The following is an 8149-nucleotide window of genomic DNA, read 5'->3' as shown; positions in this document are numbered from 1 at the left end:
CCTAATAGGCTGGGTGCGTGTTTGGCTTTGTCCTTTTGTATGGAAAATCTGGCCAGGAACTTTTTGGCCAGGTCGTCGAAACTCGAGATGGATTTTGGAGGTAGGTTGTCGAACCATCTAATGGCTGTCTTGGTAAGAGTTGTTGGAAAGGCTTTGCAGCGAACTGCATCTGAGGCGTCAGTGAGGTACATCCTACTTCTGAAGTTGCTGAGATGGTGGTTAGGGTCCGAGGTGCCATCATACAGAGTCATATCCGGAAGTTTAAAATCTTTTGGGATTTTGGTCTTCATAATTTCCCTGGTGAATGGATCTTGATCTTTGTGAGAGCTATCCTCTGGGGTGGATCGAGTAGCTTTAGTTTTGAGATTAGCTTCGAGTTCCATAAGCCTATTTTCTAATTCTCGGCGCCGCCTTATCTCCCAATGTAGATCCTCTTCTTTTTCGCGTTGATGTTGGGCTTCTTTCTCAAGTTGCTTTAATCGATCTTGAAGTGCTTCTATCACCCCCAAATTTGATGAATTTTTGTCTCCATTGGATTCCGGAGTATCTTTAAGTATAGCATCCATGTTCTTGTGCGGCGTTCTATCTTCCAAACCTGAGTCGTGGTCGTTGTCATGGTTTCCGCCATGGTGTTGGGATGACTTCCAGGCTCCCCGGCAACGGCGCCAATGTTCCGAGGGTTACCTGAAACTGTAGGTCAATCTCGGATGAGATCTTCTGTGCTGGTCGAAGCCGACGTGTCCGACTTGTGGAATTGAGAATGCTGCTGAGCCCTTGTCACCGAAGGGTGGGGGTACCTGCAAGGGACTTCGATGCTTAAGTTAGCAAGGGTATTAAACAGGTATTGAGTAGAATCAGAGTATGAGTTATACCTGGGTGCTCTGGTGTATTTATAATGGTGAGGAGTGACCTTCTGTGGATAAGATAAGTTAGTTATCTTATCTTATCTTTATCTTCAAGTGAGGTCATCTTTATCTTCAAGGGAACCGCCCTTCTCTCTGTAGGCTTGGGCTGCCTTAGGATTTGGGGCGTGTTCCTCTATTTGGGCCCTTCTTTGGGCTTTCCTGGTGACTTGGCCGAGCTCTTTGGAAAGAGGTCGGGTTGTCCTGACCTGAAGAGGTCGGTCGCTTTGTCTGTTGAACATCCCGGGTCGGACAGCTGGAACCAGGGTATGAACAGTTATAGTTTAGGATTTAGCTTTAAGTCCTACATATTAGATAAACTACTTTGTGTTAGAATTTAATTTAATTTAAGTTAGTTTAGTGTAATTTAATTTAATTTTTAAATGTTGCATTATCTATGTTCATGTTTGCAATATCTGATGCATTAAAGTATATTTTTATTAGAATTATCTATTTTAGGTGATTTTTGTTTTCTAAATTGTTATGGTTCTTAGAGGACTTTTTCATCGTCATGCAGCCCACCGATGTATTACTAGCATGCGGAGGCAGCATGGTATGTCCCTAGATAAGAGGATCATGCCGTACTTGCAGATGGCCAGCTTATCCCATCTCACGAAGCTCAACGACTACCAGTTTAAGTTTGATGAGCCACTGGTCAGTGCATTTGTCAAGAGATGGCGTCCTGAGACCCATACCTTCCACATGTCGCTCGAAGAGTGCACGATTATGCTACAAGATGTTGCGCCAATTAGGCCTCCTCATCGACGGTGACTACGTCAGTAGATGTCTGACGGACTTCGAGCGGTACACTGATGGCGGGCGACCTGCATGAGATTGGTTTGTGGAGTTATTAGGTGTGTTTCCTCTGGCGGACTGCATCGACAAGTTCACTGTGAAGTGCACTTGGATGCAGGAGACATTTAGTGACCTTCCTTAAGATGCAGATGAAGAGACAATTAGGAGGTACGCGAGAGTGTACATCGTAATGCTACTATCGACGCAGCTCTTCGATGACAAGTCCGGTACACGTATGCATATTAGGTGGGATCCGCCGCTCTATTGTGGTTATACCAGTGCTTGTAATGTGGGCTTTTTGATATCCTGACTTAGTTCAATGGGTCTTGCCCATTCTTCCTTGGTTAGAACTTGATGTAACTCCTTATGCATAAGTGTTGCCAAGTTTCCAAAGCTCTCCTTGAGTTTTTTTGCACGTGCTCTAGTGATGGGGCCCTTTGGAAGTGTGAAATTTCCATTCTGCGCTTTTGCCTTAGAATGCCCCAGTTATCTTTTTGAGCATGTATCAATACGTCTTTTCTTTTAGAGGTCTTAATACCTCGTCACCTCTGCTTTACGACCGTATAAGGCTCTGTGTGGTAGGGTGTTACAGAACTCAGCTAGGCCAACAGTGTCTTATAAATCTCTGGCCCCAAAATCAGATTCTACATCCAGAGACCCTTGCTGTCTCATGGCATCTAAGTCTAGAGTCGTAAAGTGAGGCGGGTACTGTTGAGTTCTCGAGCTTGATGCTCTACCAGGCCCAAGAGGAATACTCCTCCCTATATCATGATCGCTGTCATCCTCAATCATGGCGGGCTCGACATTATCTTCATCCCCTAGCACGTCTTCCACCACATCCGGTTCTCCATCCTCCTTAGAAATTGGGATCATAATAGGAGTATTGATGTTAGCACCTCTTTTCACAATCTCATCACAGTATAGATCAGCTGCGAAAGACGTAGATGCCACCAAATTTTCCATAGATGCCATTTTAGGCAAAGATGAAAACACAACAATAAGGGTTGAACTGGAGGCTGCTGTCATTAGTACTGATTGATGATTCCATTTTAACCCTCCTGAGCTAGAGACCACATCCACAAGCTTGGCCAATAGTACAGAGATTCTCACCTCGAAAAACTGCCGATGATAGTAAAATAAAACTTGCAGATCCTAGTCATTGTCTATCACAAACAAGTCGTACTTCAACCCATCGCGAACAACAAAAATCGAAATTCTATAATATAACTTCTCTATCTGTTTCATTCCATGCAGTTGTAGTACGGCATTCTGAAAATCAACAAGGCTCGTCGAAGGTCTGATAAAGACACTCAACGGATCCTTATCAATAAATCTTATACGTGCTCGTATTTTGTTCTTAATTGTGCCTTTGTAGTGCACAAGAATTAGAAAACTTTCTTCACTAGCTGTTATGAATTTACCTCTATTCAACACACTATATTATAATCCTATTTATATAGCACACGCTTCTTAAGTAAATCGAATTAAATCAATTCGATTTAATCACATTCATCTCTTCCCAAGTAAATCAAATCTATTAGCTTTAATTTACCATGATTGATTAGTACGTTTAAATTGAATCATATTGATTCCAATTACATGCATTATATTTCTCTCACGTAAATCAAATCAAGCATATTTGAATTACATGAGTTGGTAGTAAATCGAATTTCATGCCTTCGATTACGAAGCCAAGGTAAATTGAACTAGGCTGATTCGATTTACGTGAAATGAAGGTAAATCAAATTATATCGATTTACATATAATTAAGGCATTCGTGTCCACTCTTTGCATTTAGGACATTCACGTAAATTAGAAACCCTAATGGCTTGTTTATGTGATTTGTCCTATTTTTTAATTAATAATTATGGATAATTCTTAAAATAAATATTAAACCTTATTAATTTTATAAATTTAAAAAAAACAAAGATATCATTAATGAATAATAATATATAATTCTTAAAGAGAAAATTCTACTCCTCTAAGAGATGCTAAAATGACACTCTCCTCCTTTTTATTTGTAAAATATATACTCCCCTCTCATATAACTTTAAAATCTCATCTTTAATCTATTTTAAATTGTGTTAACTAACGTTAATTTTATCTATTTTTCAAGAAAAATAAATTATTTTTTACAAAAATATCCTTTAACAAAAATTTTAATTTTTTGGGATTAAATTTTATTTTCCGAAATACCCTTTAACACTATTGATTAAATTGTATTTATACTAAAATATTTTTAAAAAATTTTAGAAAAATCTTTAAAAAAGCCATGTATAAAAGGAGAAGCATGAATCTACCAAGGACAACCTTCAGAAGTCACTGTGATCCTTCAAAGACAACCTTCAGAAGCAAAATGATTGTCATTTGTGTTTTTGAAAAAAATAATTTGATCATTAAAAAAAATAATATCTTATAAAAAAAGTAATTTAATCATTAAAATTTTTTAAAAAACAATTTTAATAAAAATACAATTTAACCAGTAAAAAAATTATTAAAAATTTTTTGATAAATAAAATTTAATCACAAAAAAATAAAATTTTACTAAAAAGATATTTTTATAAAAAATAATTTTTTAAAAAAAATAAATAAAATTAACATTAGTCTAACATAAGAAATTTAAAATAAATTAAAAAAATTACAAATAGAGAGGAGGGATATATAATTTTCTCATTCTTAAAATATCAGAAATATCAGACCGACTTCCTATTTGCCACCCTTAGTAAACCCCAACGTCTAAAGAGAATATACCTTTTGAACTGGTTTAACGGGGGTGTGTCAGGCCCTAGCTGTAGTTAGGGGTGTTGGATCGGGTGAAATCAGGTTTGTCCTGACCTAGACCCGACTCTAAATATACACCGAATCTATTTTTTAGACTCTAACCCGACTCTAAACCCGATAAAACTTAAACATTTTTCGGACCACAACTATACTAGGTCCAATCCGGGTGAAAACCGGGTCTTTAAAACTTTAACAATAATTTATAAAGAAACTTATTTATGATGCACTTATTTATAAATAAGAAACTTGTTATCGAAAAGTTGATATCCATATTTGAATTTGAATTTGTCCATAAATTCTAATTTTATACTTCTTTGATCTATTTTCTAATTCAACAAGTGTGATTAAAAATAAAACAATAAATTTATAATTAATATAACATAATATTAAAATTAATTTAAAACATATATATCTTTTTTAATTTTCTTATGGTACACATAGATCAAATGAAGCCGGATTCACTTTGATCCGGCCCGAAATAATAACCAGGTCTATTTTTGAGACCCTTACCCGAATCTAGACCCGATAAAATCATGCGAAATTAGCCCCTAAAATATTCGAAATCGGGTCGAACCCGACCATGTGCACCCCTAGCTGTAGTGTAAGGCTTGGGTGACACACGAGAGGCACAGTAGCAAGCTACTGTAGTGGCCCCTCCCCCTCAAAATATGCATAATTAAACAACATATTTGATTTAAGATCAATAGGCATGTCCCAACAGCTTTAGTTACAGGAACAGATACTACACTTTATCTTAGCCAAAAAGCCAAGAAAGGTATGATTTCAGAATTGTTCAACTGTTTCTTTTATGTTTGTTCTTTTCATCTTGGCAATGTGCGACTTTTTAGCGAGTAGTTTAAACTTTCTGAAGCTTCACCAACCATGCACCGGTGTAACTAATCTTATTCCAACTTAGATTCATCATCACCCATTTCGAACACAATTAGCATTATTAGTATGAATTGAAATGTTATTGCTAGATGTGAGAAACAAACTATTCTCCAACAGAGAGCTTCCTCAACCATGCAAAAGGAAAATGAAGACTCGGATATGAGATTCATTTTAGATCTCAACCTCAAAAAGAACAGCAGAGGAACTAACGATCCTTTTGAGAGCAAGTTATCTTCATCCCCTAGCACGTCTTCTACCACATCCAGTTCTCCATCCTCCTTAGAAATTGGGATCATAATAGGAATATTGATGTTAGCACCTATTTTCGCAATCTCATCACGGTATAGATCAGCTGCAAAAGACGTAGATGCCACCAAATTTCCCATAGATGCCATTACAGGCAAAGATGAAGACACAACAATAAGGGTTGAACTGGAGGCTGCTGTCATTAGTACTGATTGATGATTCCAGTTTAACCCTCCTGAGCTAGAGACCACATCCACAAGCTTGGCCAATAGTACATAGATTCTCACCTCGAAAAACTGCCGATGATAGTAAAATAAAACTTGCAGATCTTAGTCATTATCTATCACAAATAAGTCGTACTTCAACCCATCGCGAACAACAAAAATTGAAATTCTATAATATAACTTCTCTATCTGTTTCATTCCATGCAGTTGTAGTACGGTATTCTGAAAATCAACAAGGCTCATCGCAGGTCTGATAAAGAAACTCAACGGATCCTTATCAATAAATCTTATACGTGCTCGTATTTTGTTCTTAATTGTGCCTTTGTAGTGCACAAGAATTAGAAAGCTTTCTTCACTAGCTGTTATGAATTTACCTCTATTCAACACACTACATTATAATCCTATTTATATAGCACACACTCCTTAAGTAAATCGAATTAAATCAATTCGATTTAATCACATTCATCTTTTCCCAAGTAAATCAAATCTATTAGCTTCGATTTACCATGATTAATTAGTACGTTTAAATTGAATCATATTGATTCGAGTTACATGCATTATATTTCTCTCACGTAAATCAAATCAAGCTATTTGAATTACATGAGTTGGTAGTAAATCGAATTTCATGACTTCGATTACGAAGCCAAGGTAAATTGAACTAGGCTGATTCGATTTACGTGAAATGAAGGTAAATCAAATTATATCGATTTACATAGAATTAGGACATTCGTGTCCACTCTTTGCATTTAGGACATTCACGTAAATTAGAAACCCTAATGGCTTGTTTATGTGATTTGTCCTATTTTTTAATTAATAATTATGGATAATTCTTAAAATAAATATTAAACCTTATTAATTTTATAAATTTAAAAAAAACAAAGATATCATTAATGAATAATAATATATAATTCTTAAAGAGAAAATTCTACTCCTCTAAGAGATGCTAAAATGACACTCTCCTCCTTTTTATTTGTAAAATATATACTCCCCTCTCATATAACTTTAAAATCTCATTTTTAATCTATTTTAAATTGTGTTAACTAACGTTAATTTTATCTATTTTTCAAGAAAAATAAATTATTTTTTACAAAAATATCCTTTAACAAAAATTTTAATTTTTTGGGATTAAATTTTATTTTCCGAAATACCCTTTAACACTATTGATTAAATTGTATTTATACTAAAATATTTTTAAAAAATTTTAGAAAAATCTTTAAAAAAGCCATGTATAAAAGGAGAAGCATGAATCTACCAAAGACAACCTTCAGAAGTCACTGTAATCCTCCAAAGACAACCTTCAGAAGCAAAATGATCATCATTTGTATTTTTGAAAAAAACAATTTGATCATTAAAAAAAATAATATCTTATAAAAAAGTAATTTAATCATTAAAATTTTTTAAAAAACAATTTTAATAAAAATACAATTTAACCAGTAAAAAAAATTATTAAAAATTTTTTTGATAAATAAAATTTAATCAAAAAAAATAAAAAAATTTTACTAAAAAGATATTTTTATAAAAAATAATTTTTTAAAAAAATAAATAAAATTAACATTAGTCTAACATAAGAAATTTAAAATAAATTAAAAAAATTTACAAATAGTGAGGAGGGATATATAATTTTCTCATTCTTAAAATATCGGAAAATATCAGGCCGACTTCCTATTTGCCACCCTTAGTAAACCCCAACGTCTAAAGAGAATATACCTTTTGAACTGGTTTAACGGGGTTGTGCCAGGCCCTATCTGTAGTTAGGGGTGTTGGGTCGGGTGAAATCAGGTTTGTCCTAACTTAGACCCGACTTTAAATATACACTGGATCTATTTTTTAGATTCTAACCCGACTCTAAACCCGATAAAACTTAAATATTTTCGAGCCACAACTATACTAGGTCCAAATCGGGTGAAAACCGGGTCTTTAAAGCTTTAAAAATAATTTATAAAGAAACTTATTTATGATGCACTTATTTATAAAGAAGAAATTGTTATCGAAAAGTTGATATCCATATTTGAATTTGAATTTGTCTATAAATTCTAATTTTATACTTCTTTGATCTATTTTCTAATTCAACAAGTGTGATTAAAAATAAAACAATAAATTTATAATTAATATAACATAATATTAAAATTAATTTAAAACATATATATATTTTTTAATTTTCTTATGGTACACATGGATCGAATGAAGCCGGATTCACTTTGATCCGGCCCGAAATAATAACCAGGTCTATTTTTGAGACTCTTACCCGACTCTAGACCCAATAAAATCATGCGAAATTAGCCCTTAAAATATTCGAAATCGGATCCAACC

The 8149-nt window shown here is 34.2% G+C and overlaps 1 non-coding gene across 1 annotated transcript; it reads right to left on the bottom strand.

The window, feature by feature from the left end:
- Positions 1 to 5053: 5053 nt before the first annotated feature.
- Positions 5054 to 5257, bottom strand: LOC127741910 (U2 spliceosomal RNA). Its single transcript, XR_008003098.1, has one exon. It is a non-coding gene; the product is annotated as a U2 spliceosomal RNA (small nuclear RNA).
- Positions 5258 to 8149: the final 2892 nt, after the last annotated feature.

Source organism: Arachis duranensis, chromosome 9 (genome assembly GCF_000817695.3).
Source record: "Arachis duranensis cultivar V14167 chromosome 9, aradu.V14167.gnm2.J7QH, whole genome shotgun sequence".
Taxonomy (NCBI): Eukaryota; Viridiplantae; Streptophyta; class Magnoliopsida; order Fabales; family Fabaceae; genus Arachis; species Arachis duranensis.
The sequence above is the reverse complement of the archived record's forward strand: the minus strand, read 5'-3'. Positions and strand labels throughout refer to the sequence as shown.